The sequence below is a fragment of the Sciurus vulgaris genome (genome assembly GCF_902686455.1).
Source record: "Sciurus vulgaris genome assembly, chromosome: 7".
NCBI classification, from domain to species: Eukaryota; Metazoa; Chordata; class Mammalia; order Rodentia; family Sciuridae; genus Sciurus; species Sciurus vulgaris.
The window spans coordinates 129,448,429-129,461,906 of NC_136467.1; positions in this window are offsets into that span (position 1 = coordinate 129,448,429).

Sequence of the window (13,478 nt, forward strand, 5' to 3'; positions counted from 1 at the left end):
CCACCTTAAACAAATTTTTTAATCTTTCATCTACTTGCTTCCTTTAAATACTGCAACTAAAATTTCTTCCTCAAAGATTGAGTTTGATAAAATAATTGCCATGTTCTGTTTCTGATGAATTCATGATTAATTTGTGCCACTATTCAAAAAAAGGATTGAGGTATTCTACAAGATTATATTATAAGATAAAATGGAAAATGTTATAGACTTATATCAGAATATAGGGAATCAAGGGGTGTAAAATTAAAATGAGACTAAATTATGATTTCACATCCCCCAAAAGACTACTGTAAGGGGAAATGACCTCTTTCAAAGGATTAGAGAAAACTTTTCCCAAAAAGTGATGTTTCAACTGAGAACTGGGGGAACAGCCATAATTAGTTGGACAAAGATTTGATTCCAGCATTCCTGGAAAATCAAAAAGCAATCCTCTGAAAGAAAACATGAGCAGCTTGAGTGCAGAGAGCTTGGGAGAGTGCTGATAGAGGTGGAAGGAGAAGTGGACAGGAAGGCAGGGACAGACCAGGAGCTGACCGGCTCCAAGACTATGGTAGCAGTGCAGAGTTGAGGCTTCAACCTAGAAGCAATGTGAAGCCAATGAGGATTTTAAACAGAAAGAAATGACATGATCAGAAGTGATTTTAAAAGACTACAGAGTGTTGTCCTGTAAAGAATGCTTCTGAGTAAGGCAAAAGATGATGCGAAAATATAAACTAGGCCACTGTATAGTAGAAAATCATGCAGATTTGGACTAGTGACTATGAGACAATGAGAAGGAGTTGTGCAGAGAGACTTAGGAACATGAAGAAAGAAGAAAGAAAAAAAGACCTGGACCCATACCAACCCTGGGTTCTGGGAGAGCAGAAGGTGTCAAGGCAATTCGTTCTTCTCAGTGGCTCATTTCCCACATTAGCTTTTTACTGGGAAAGGCAGAAATAAAGGAGACAAGGAAATGTTAGGACCTTCCAAGAGTTCTCTGGGAAGCCTAGAGCATTTACAGTGCTCTTGATAATCCTTGTGGAAACCCAAGGAAGCTGCTGCTAATTCTGACCAGTAAGCCAGCCCTGAATGATCAAACAAAAACAAGGAGAATATTGGGAGGAAGTAACATCTTCAGTGCCAGTCTACAAAAGACAATTCTAAGAGTAAGGAGCCTGAGTCTGACTAGCTGCATTCTCTGCTTCAAGGTCCTTAGAAGGTGTCTGCCAGGAAGGACTGGGGTATCATCTGAAGACTCAACTGGGAAAGGATTAATTTTCAAGCTCACGTGGCTATTGGTAGAATTAAGTTATTCAAGAGCTGTTGACCTGAGGACCTCAGTTCCTTCTAGATATTGGCTGAAAGCCACCCTGAGTTACTTGCCACACAGACTTCTACAACATGGTAGCTTTCTCCCTCAAAGTGAAAGCCAAGAAGGCCACAGAGTGTCAGTCAATCAATGTGAAGTCACAATCTTATAAAACCTAATCAAATTTAGAGCTGGTTGACAACATAAATAAATTTAGATCTGACTACAAGTTATCCTGAATTTCCTAATTTAATTGGTGTTAATTTCCTTATTTATTTATTTCTTTCACCTATGAAATAAACTCCTCTCTCATCGTTATCATGATCTGCACTTATACTAATCACCTTTTCTCCTATCAAGTTCCCCCTTGCTCACTGACCTTAAACTCTACCTGTCTCCTTGCTATTCCTTGAACATTCCAAAAGTTTCCTGCCAAGACCTTTGTACCAGTTGTCCCCTAGCCTAGAATTCTATTCCCCCTGATAGCCTCACAGTTCACTCACTCACTTTCTCCAGGTCTCTGCTAAAATGTCTCCTTATCAGAAAGACCTCCCTGGTCACTCTCTATTATAAAATATTCCTTACCCCTTTATGCTTTATTCTTTTGCACTGATTTCATTTTTCTTCATAACATGTATTACTACCTGTTTATATCTTACTTATACAGTAACTTATATGTTACTATCTTATATATTTGGTTAAGAGTTTATTATCTGTCATTGCCCGTTTTCCTTTGAAATGTAAACCCATGAGAGCAGGAGTTTTTCCTGTTGCATATAGTGTTATACCTCCACTTCATTATCAGCAAGGGTCCAACTGAGACCCTATCAGGGTTCAGTGGCACATGCCTGTAACCCCAGGGACTCAGGAGGCTGAGGCAGGAGAATAGCAAGTTCAAAGCCAGTTTTACCAATTTATCAAGGCCCTAAGCAATTTAGCAAGACCATGTTTCAAAATAAAAAGGGCTGAGAACATGGCTCAGTGGTTAAGTGCTCCTGGGTTCAATATCTGGTACCAAAAAGAAAAGAAATAACATTATACATTTCAACTAGACACACTATGGTAACCCAGACATAATAACTGCAGGAAATAACTACTCATTCTCAGGGCTGGGGGAACAAAAAGGAAGAGGTTGGGACCTCCAAATAGGAATTACTGGCCAGCTGCTGTTGCCTCTGCTGCCAGTACTTCTATGATAGGATGTTCTGGGAATCCATAAAGAGAATGAAAGTTGGAGTCAATTGTCATTGTTGGAACAACTTGAGAGGAAGAGCAAAAATCAGAAAAGTAGTCCCTTCTTTTCCTTCAGTCTTCTAAAGTTTGGAAAATATAATGTGCAAATACTCAGCCTCAACATCACAGAACAGAGTATAGGAGGATGGATTCGAAGTTGAGAGAGAATAGACTTTTTTGCTGGTTTATGTGTGGGATGGGGGGTGGGGAGGTAAGGGTTGGGATGAGCTGGTACCAGGAATTGAATCCAGGGGTGAGTAACCACTGAACCACATCCTCAGCCCTTTTTATTTTTTATTTTGAGACAAGGTCTCTGGGTTGCTGAGGCTGGCTTTGAATTTGTGATCCTCCTGCCTCAGGCTTCCAAGCCCCTGGGATTACAGGCTTGTACCGCTGTGCCCAATGAAAGAACAGTCATAGGAAACACAGACTTGAACAGTGCCTGACACATAGAAAGTGTAGAATAAATGTCTGTTGAATATTTCCTGCTGCATAAACTGAGATGTTGAGAGCAGGATATTAAATATCGATATTATTCGTGATCAAATCAGGTGCTTATCTTAAACACCAGTTTTATCTTCTTCACCTCTTCTTGTCTCTTTCCTGCATCTTATAATTTGAATAACAGAACTCCAGCCAACAGTAATGGGGGCAGGGAAAGGGGGTCAATGCAAGAAGATTGAGGGAAAAGTTTTGTGTTGTTTTGTTTTGGTAAGGTGGTTTTGTTTTTCATATGGGCTGTAACCAATGGTGACTGGGTAGTAAGCAATTCCAGAAGAATGGTAAAAAGATAACCAAATCAAAAATTAATACAATATATTTCATACTGTGTAACACCTTCCACACTCCCAGTACAACCTTCCCTCCTCTCTTCACACCCTAGGCCCCATGAGTTTATTGACTTTGGTGTTTTTGAAACAAAGACATATCTCCAAGAATATCTGAAAGGCATTTGCAACTCTCCTACCTCCATCTCCGATTGGTGTGAGAACAAAGAAAAGAAAAGAAAAAAGAAAGAATTCTGGAATATCCTTAATGAAAGTCTCTATTTTTTAACTTAACATCCCATGGCTCAGGTAAACAGCGAAATACCCCTTCAACCTCATTAAAGCAAATGCCTTGTTTTTAAGACGTATTGTACATTTTCCTCCGACAAAGAGAAAAAAACGAAGTTTTATGAGCTTTCTTCACTGGTTAAGCAAAAAGTGAAAATGACAGCTCCCGTTGCCCCCTCTGAGGTTCGAACTCAGGACCTTCAGATTATGAGACTGACGCGCTGCCTACTGCGCTAAGGAGGCAACTGGTTTGTGTTCTTGGACGGATAATTTACCAATATTACTAGAAGAAATACTGTAAATGTTCCGACTCAGTTTTCCAAAGTAAGGTGGAACAGTCTAAAACAGTCTGTATGACAAAGGCACGCAGAACGAGGCAGGGGCCAACACCAAGTCCAATCCCATTTCCCTGAGAATCTTTCCGCAGAGACTTTAAGGACTCTGAGGGTAACCGAGTCCGGATTTTACAGGTGTCCGTACAGGGCCCTGGATTATTTGTGTCACTGCTTGGCCAGGGGCTTTCCCTCCAAGATCAGGACTTTCAAGCTGCGCCACCTCCCAAAGGCAAACAAGCCTTAAATCGCAAGGTTGCACTCTTTTGCGTTCTTTGCGTGGTTCCGTGGAGGCTCTTGGTTCCCTGAAATGGATGAAGGAGGTCTCAGGCTTCTTCCCTTGTTTCTCTATAGCAGCAACCGGTTCAAACCAACCGCCAGACTGGCTCACCCTCGAAGTCCGAGGCTTATTTAACCGGGTCCAGGCAGGTACGACGCTCGCGGAGTTCCCTGGGGATCGGTCCGCGCGACGCCACGCCTTCCTCCGGTGGTGGGGACTGCCCACAGCCTCCCTCCCGCTTCGCCCGCGGCGTGGGGTCCGGGTCAGCCCCGGGACGGCGTTGGGGTTAGGGAGTTCCCGGGCTGCGATGGGAAGCTAGAGGGCCTGCGGCCGCCTGGCCCCTAAAGCACAAGGGAGTGTGGGAAAGGCAGCGGAGAGAGGACTGGAAATGGAGCAGATATTTCAGGAAAATGCTACGAAGGCCCCCTCTACGAGGTGGGATCGTGACCGAGTGGTTTGAGGCTTTGGCGATAAACCCCCTATTTTCTTGGGGGATGTGGGTTCGAATCCTCTCACTGCCAGGAGTTCTGGCTCATCGCTCTCAACTTCATTAGAGGTGGGCAGTTCTCACTGGCTCCAATCAGGTAGATTCTTCCACAACCTGTTTTCTTTCCGAGGCCAGAGGTCACATTCATAATTGTCTCTAAAACTGATACTAATAATTTCATTTAACGAAGTTACTGAGCACCTGTTGTGTAATATTCTCCCTTAATCATCATTGTACTTTCATCACCCAGAAGTATCCAACATATAACAGGCTTTTATTTAATTCATTCGTTTATTTAAAAAGTATTCTGCACCTACTATATATCAGGTACTTGTCTAGGCCTGCATAAACAAGGATGAGAAACCGGTCTAGGCCTTATTCTATTATTTAATGAATGATGGGTGAATGTAAGGTTGTCAGTCTCCTTGAATCCGTTTGCAACTTGAGACAGGTCCTGCCTACACCACTGAAGAAAGGAAATTTATCACATACCGGAGAAGACCCTATTCTTAGCATTGCCACAACGATGATATAGAAATCATTTCATATTTTGAACCCGAATCACGCTGATCTGAGCTGTGGGGATCTACGAAAGAGGCTTCGCTTCGCCTCTCCACAGCCCCTCTTCGCTTTTACTCATCCTCTAGGCCTCACCCTAGAAATTGCTTTCTCCTGAAAGCCTAACTTGAAGTCTCCCTCTCACAAGTTCCAGGATTACATTTAGGAGCTGAGGATATTGAGGGGAAGAGGAAGGAGAAAATAATCCTTAGAAACCTAATAGCCCTCATATGACACATTTCTGTAAAGAAAAAGAGAGAGAGAGAGAGAGAGAGAGAGAGAGAGAGAGAGAGAGAGATTGAGCTATGAATGACATGTGAGATATATTGTTACCAGAAAAGAGACTGCTACATAATAGTACAATAGAACCAGGTATAGAAAGGGCACACTTCAGATTGTTCCCAGTGATGGTCTAATGAGTGCAGCAAAGAGAAAGGCAGCATGCTGGGAACACACAGCAGACTTGGGCTCAATTATCTTTTCCTCTGGCAGCTTTTAATCATGTTACCTGCTCTTATTTGGGTATTCCTGTTGGTATGTTTTGGGTATGCTCTGTTATTGCTCAATCCATCACTTATTTTGGCACTTACCATATTTCTTGAAAAGTTTTCTGTAATTGTCTGCTTTTCCCCATACACCATAAATTTTGTCAAATGCAGAAGCATTTTTCTCTTTCCCACATCATGAAAATTAAGTACTTATGATAAGTTTCTGTGAATAAATACATGAAACAATGTCTTTCCAATTTGATAAATATGCAAATTATACAGAGATGAGAAACCTGGATGGAAAACCATGAGATCTTGAGTTTTAGGTGAGCTATGTGTTCTGAAGTTCCCTCAACGGGACATTCTTGCTGAGTTAAGTTCCAGATCACTGATTATACCACATTTACTTGCTCTTCCTGGACTCAGCTCTATTATCAGGTAACTGCAAATCATTCTTGCTTAGATTACCAGGAACAACCTTCTGGATTGTGGAGCTCAGATATCTTTTCCCCTAGTCATTCTCCTTGGTGACTTTCATGTGTTTGCATTCACCTTGCAATATTTGTGAGCCAACCATTGGCAATTTCATTAAAATAGTGCAGCCTTCATAACTCCAAACTGAAGACTGAATAAATCAAGTTGGAGTTGTACCTCAATGCGGCAAGGCACTGGGTTCGATTTTCAGCACCACTAATAAATAAAAGTTCATTGACAACTAAAACTTTTAAAAAGAAGAATAAATCCCCCCATGACCCCTATTTTCAAGATCTTTACCCATTGTTCTTTCCAGAAGATAAATGTGCTAAAGGTGAGAGAGGAAATAGTCACCTAGACTTATCGCCCTTTTCCCTTTTTACCTGTAGTAAAAAGTATGCTTTTGAGGTTCTAGTATCATATTTAAACTATATGAACACACTTTTTGTTGCTGTTATTTAGTGGATTAGTGCTAGGGATCAAACCCAGGGTCTTGTGCATACTAAACAGGCACCCTACCACTGGGTTACATCCCCAGCTGGTTAGTCTCCTCTCCTTTTCTTTCTTTCCTTCCTTCCTTCTTTCTAAAACAAGGTGGTGGTTTGTAAAGTATAAAGGATGCCACCTGTGCTAGGGAAGAAAGACCTCAACTGGATCTAAAATAGCATAGACCATCTTTTAAGGCTCGAAGACTCCAGAAGATAGAATGGAGAGTTTGTGTGCATAAAGGGAGGGAGTAGCACCTGACAGGACTTTATAATCATCTCTCCAGAAATCTTTGGACTCCACAGCTACACGTTTCCCAAAAGTCTATCAATTCCGTCTTGAGTGACTATTTTTTAACACGCACCTTGTTTGGTAGAAGATATTAAAATAAATAAATAAGTAAAAGGATGAATGCCAGAAAATCATTCCAGGGTTTCTGTGTGTCCACTTGGGTTCTTTAAACTTGTCAGAATTAGCCTATGGGACCAAGGCAACAAGAAACTCTCCAGAAAAGTCTAAAGTTGGGCTACCCTACTGAGTATTCATTCGTTTGTCCACCCATCCATCCTTTCGTCCGTTCATTCACTCATCCTTCCATCTATGCATTCGTGGCACAAACACCGAACTTCAACAAGTTTCAGATCTTGGACTATCGAAGAGGAGTGAAGATTGCGTTCTTTAATTACGGCACTTCAGTGAGGAAAGACAGATTTTAAAAATTCAAGTTCGTGATTACAGCTGAGGGGAAGCACTAAGTTAGCTCTAGAGACGTCTTCAGATACCATGAAATGAGTAAGTGAAGCGGGAAAAGGGAGTTGTTAGATATTTCTTTCTTCCCTTTCAAACAGTGAGACTAAAATCCAGTTTGTGCTTCGAGGGGTCGGAAATGAGGGTAAATCAGTCTCCAGAAGTAAATATTCTTGAATCAAATTCTGCCCTGCCCCTGAGATTGAAGGAAAGAAACCTGGGAAGAAGCAGCTTTGGAAAGTGTAGGACTCCGCCCACTGCCCCTCCCACCCTGTTTGGCGTTTCCATGGCCCCGCCGCTGGAAAATGGAGATGTTTTCTATCCGAAAAAAAATGCCCTTGTAAAAGTTCTTTTACATCAATTGGGAGGAAATACAGAGCTTTTATTTAAAGTGATGATTCATTTTCAATTTATTCGCTAGACTTCGTTTTTCAAGAATTCAAAGAGACCTCAGATGGACAGTGTATCCAGCCCTGTCTAGGAAGGGTTCCATGGTGTAATGGTTAGCACTCTGGACTCTGAATCCAGCGATCCGAGTTCAAATCTCGGTGGAACCTTTCATATTGTCCCTCTTTTGCATCACTTCACATGGCCTCAGTGTAACTGTACCCTTTTGAATTCCAAGTCTTTGCCTTTTGATGAACTCTGACAATGAGAAAAGGATATGTGGTATGCGGTCCCAGTAATCAGTGACCTCTGAATCAGTCTCTAGTCACCGAGTCTCTTCTGTTCCCGTCACACTAATTTCCTCTGCCCCACCCCCACCCCCTACGTCCCCAGATTAGAGCGAATTTTAAATGTGACTTTAATGAACTGGCTAGAGCACAGGACAAAACGAGCTTCCAACGAGCAGTGAACGAACCGAAAAAGAAAGAGGACAGACCTCAGTAAAGGTCCGTCATTTTAGTCAATATGAAACAGGAAAAAAATAGAATGAGAGCTAGGAAATGGCCGGGGAAAATGACTACGGGGCTCAAAAAATAAATAAACGGAATAAAACAAGTTGTGTCAGAAGTGGGATTCGAACCCACGCCTCCATTCGGAGACCAGAATCCTCAGCTCGAGGAAGCAAGGCTTGAGTCTGGCGCCTTAGACCACTCGGCCATCCTGACACCCCAGCCGGGCATTACTAAATGATTATATTCTTCAATTGTAATCAGTGCCCACATAAAACTTCTTAAAAAATAGTTTAATCCAAGAAATAGAAATACAAGTCCTTCTAAATAAGCAATCCTCTTTCTCCGTGAAATCAGGAATTTTGATGTGTCTTGTGAGGTCGTGTCCCCCGTGTCCCCCCCCCCCCGCCTGCCCCCAATGCCCAGGGTACAGAAGCCTGAAGATCCTAACTACTGGGCACTGACTCTGGATTGAGCAAGAGAGTCCCCTGCATCCGTAACACAAAGCACGGGCTCGGTTCCTGAAATGCTTGGCACACAAACCTACTTGGCAGCTAGTTCTGCAGGGAAGTGAGCAAGCAATACAAACCAGGTGAGAAAGCCGGTGTGGACAAGAGTGGCACGGTGAGTGGACTTCAGGGGCCTTAAGCAAGAAGTCTGGCTGTAGATGTAATAGGAGTCCATCTGATGAGGAGATGAAAGAGGGAGAGGAGCTGAATGTAAAAAACCATAGTGGTATAAAGGAAATACCAACAGAGAGACAAAATCCCCAGATTCCTTCACCAAACTTACAGAACGAGACAAACAAGTTCATCTCCATTCTGCTAAGGTGCATGCTACTGGATGTTAGTACTAGATATAAGAACAGACACTGATATTTAAAGGTCCTCCAAAGAAATGGCCAGGTCTCATGTGATCCCCCAAAAATCTCCAGTCCAAAAGCTTGGCCTAGATCCACAGAACATGCTCAGATTTTTCATTCATCATGTTAAGTATGAATGATAATCAAGGAAAACCAGAGGTTTGTGGAAATATTTCAACAATAAAAACAAGGATGAATACAAACAGAAGTGGTGGGGAGGATCTAAGAGGAAGCAAACATAATGCATAGATTTGGATGTCTTTTTAAAAAATTATAATTAAATTCTTAGGAAAAAGAAGATACTACACGAATGAAACTAGGGAAGGCAAGGAAAACTCTTAAAATTAACATTATGAACGCATAATTATTTTTTAAATTTCAAAATAAAGTTGCAGAAATCTCTTAGAAAGTATGGGGTAGAAGATGAGAAACAGAAGAGAATCACTAAGAAATAAGAGTGTATAACAGAAGACATAACATCATTCTACTGGGGCCTCCAGGAAGAGGAGAAAATGAAGGAAAGGAGATAAAGACATTTACATATAAGATTATTTTTCAGACCTAAAGACCTTAAATCTACAGATTTAAATCCACCAAAGGTTCTGAATAATATGTGAAAAAGCTACACATCAAAGCATGTCATCACAAAATACCAAAAATGAAGATCCTAAAAGTTTCCAGAAAGAAAATGAAAAGGATGCATATAAAGGATTAGGAATCAGAATGTCATCTTTTCTCCACAGCAACACTGAAGGCTGGCAGACAGTAAGGCAATGCCTTCCAGATCATTTCCACAAGGAAAAATAATTTCCACAGTCAAATTTCTGAACCCAGTCAAACTACCAACCAAATGGACATTTCCAGGACTCAGGAAAACTTTATGTCCCATTTGCTCTTTCTCAGGAAGATTCTGGAGAATGCTGCATCAAATGTGGAATTAAACTAAGAAAAAGAATGTGAAATCACTAGAAGGGGACATAAAACAGGGGAGAGGTAAAGAAAATTTTCAGGGTAACTGCTGAGCTGTTAACCTAGACAGCAATCAGTATATGGCAAAATAAAAGGAGGTCTCAAAGAAGAATGTTTCTGAAGGGAAAAATGAAACTGACATGTTGCCTCAAGTATTTGAACACAAAATAGTGTCAGAAAGCTGGTGTTGGACCTGGATGGGCAGCTCAGTGGTTGAGTACATATGCGAAGCTCCAATCTCCAAAGAGAGAGATCTAACATACCCTTCACCAGGTTTCTACCAGTGGTAACATTTTTCTTTTCCTTGAGACAGGTTTTCACTGTGTTGTCCAGGCTGGCCTTGACCTTCTGAACTCAAGAGATTTTCTTCTCTCAGCCTTCTGACTAACTAGGACTATAGGTGTAAGCCACAACCAGGAAATTGACATTGATATAGTCTACTATTATTCAGTCCTCACCATTTTCATATGCACACGTGTTTGTGTGTTTAATTCCATGTAATTTTATTGCATGTGTAAATAGCACAAAACCAACACCACAATCAAGACACAGAATTGTTCCATTCCAAGGTTCTCTGGTGTTACCATTTTAAAGCCACAGATACTTCTTTCCTTCCCCTCTCTCTAAACCCTGGCAACTACTGGTCTGTTCCCTAACTCTACAATTTCAAGAATGTTATGAATGGAAGAATACCGATTGTAACATTTTGGAATTGATTTTTTTTCACTTGGCATAATTTGCTTGCAATTCATTCAAGTTGTTTCAATAGTTCATTCACTTTTAGTGTTCCATGATATGGATATATACCATAGCTTACATAATCATTTACCATTCAAGGACATTGGGTTGTTTCCAAGCTTGACTGTTACCAATAGTGTTTTTGCCGATTTTTGTATGAACATGTTTTCATTTTTCTGAGATAAATGTCATTGACATTCAGATTTGAGACTCAAAACTGCAGTAGCCATTTGGCTACCTCATCAGAGAAACCTCCCCTAATCACCTAATAATACCCCATCACTTTCCATCCTCCATATCCTAACTCATTTCTCTTCATGGCATCTTTCACACTATTTCATATTTTTAATGTTTTTTTAAAGTGGTCAATGGATCTTTTATTTTATTTATTTATATGTGGTGCTGAGTATTGATCCCAGAGCCTCGCACATGCCATCTAAGCACTCTACCACTGAGCCACAACCCCAGCCCCATTATTTCATATTTAATTCTTGGTTTGTTTGTTTTCTGTCTTTCCTTCTAAAAAAAACTGCATGAGTTCAAGAACTTTGTTTTGTTCTCCAGTGTCCTGGAGACTAGAAGAGTCCCTGGCACAGTCAACACAGTGACTAGCATACTCAACATACATTTCTTGAATGAATGATGAATTTCAGACTTCCATGCATGTATGTATGGATATCTAACTCATTCATTTTAGTTAAAGCACAGCACTCCGTTGTATGTCTGCATAGTATTTTCATTAACTTGTTCCCTATCAAAGGATTTTTATGTAGTTTCCAGTATTTTACAAATCCAAACAGTGCTCTACGGACAATACTTGTATAAACAATCATCTGTGCAGATGGGAGAAAAGTGGAGTAGAAGATTCAAAAAGTGTGTGCATTTTTAAAAACTTAGCTGCTGTCAAATTGCTTTCAATAGTGTTCTTTCCACTTATATTCCCACAGTGTGTTGGAATCTATTTTCACATATACTTAACAGTACTGAGTATTGTCAAGGTCTCTCATCTTTGGTAATCTTACAAAAGGAGTATCACCTGTATTCAAAGGTTTATTGACCATTTGTTCTTTTCCCTTGAACCATCTTTGCTCGTTTTCTTTGAGCAAATTTTTGAAATCTATTTGTGAAAGTATTTTGTATTTTAAGGAAATTCATCTGGTCTTATTTGTTAAAAATATCTTTCCAATTCTCCTTCAGTATTCAAATATTTTGAGGGTTTTTTTTTTTTTCAGGCAAAAGTCATTTTATTTTTAATTTTTTGTAATCAAATCAATCCACTTGTGGTTTTGGGATTTGAGGTGTCATATTTAGAAAAAATTAAAAATCAATCAGGTTTCTTTGTCCCTCTAGAACTTTGATGGGTTGATTTTTTAAATTGAACCTTTTTAAAAAATTTTTTGAATTGATCTAAAATATATTTTGGTGTGACAAGTGAGCTGGGATTTTTTTTTCTATCAAATAGCTTGTCAATCATTCCAAGATCATTTGCTGAATATATAGCATCAACCTGTAATTTTTTTCTTTCTCTTATACAAAACTCTTATTGATATTGTGATCTATGTCTCAATTTCCTATTGTGTTCCATCAATCTGTTGGCTTATTTTTTACATTATGTGTTGCAGCCTTGTGTTTTTCCTATTATTTTTTTCAGACTAACTTTGAAAAGTATCTCTTGGCTAAGGGCAGATAAGAGGAGATAGAGGAAATAAAAATACCTTCCATGTCATGGAGTCCTATTCAGTTTGCTGCTTGGAAGATTGATCCAAAAGAGGGAGGGGTAAACAGTATCAAATGCCTTTGAGATGTCAAAATGAAGACTGTCAAAGATTTCCTGGACTTAGCCAATACAATAGAAATTACTGGTCCCCATAGGGAAAGTGGATTGAGGAACGTTAGCAAATAGAAATTTATTTTAAAACAAAACATTTCATTAATACAAGTATATTATTTATGGGGCCTGTAGATGAAAGGTTTTAGTCAATGTTTGGTAGACTACAAGGAAATTTGAAGATTTCTGAGTAAGAAGTGAAAAAAATGAAAAAAGCACTAGAATTTTTATGGATGATTACCTCCTTGGAGGTGGTATATAAATGGGTTAGAGAAAAAGACTACAAAGAGAAAAGTAACTGAAACAGTTGCATTCATCTGCCTACAAATTCATTTCAAAAACATTTGTAAACTGATATTTCGTTTCAATAATTTAGGTCAGTGTCTAGTAACAAAAATTAAAATGAACAGACAAGTTGAGCAATACAGCAAATTATAATTCAATTAAATCTATAGGGTGAAGGGAAGACAGTAATCATTTAAGAAAGGGGATTAATAGAGATTATCGAATATAAATCTTCCTTTTTCTCTGCACCCACACCATCCTACTAATCTATTTTGTTCTTCCATTCCTTACCTCCAGAATTTATGAGGGGCTAAGATAACGCAATCAATCCTGAAAAACAAAGTGGAACTCCAGGCTTGTATCCCTAAAACAAGGAAATGATAGGTGGCCTTATCTACCATTTGTATCTCTTATATTTATACACTGTTTTGCCATGTTTACTGCTTCTTTTCAGAGTAAATCAGAGTAGAAG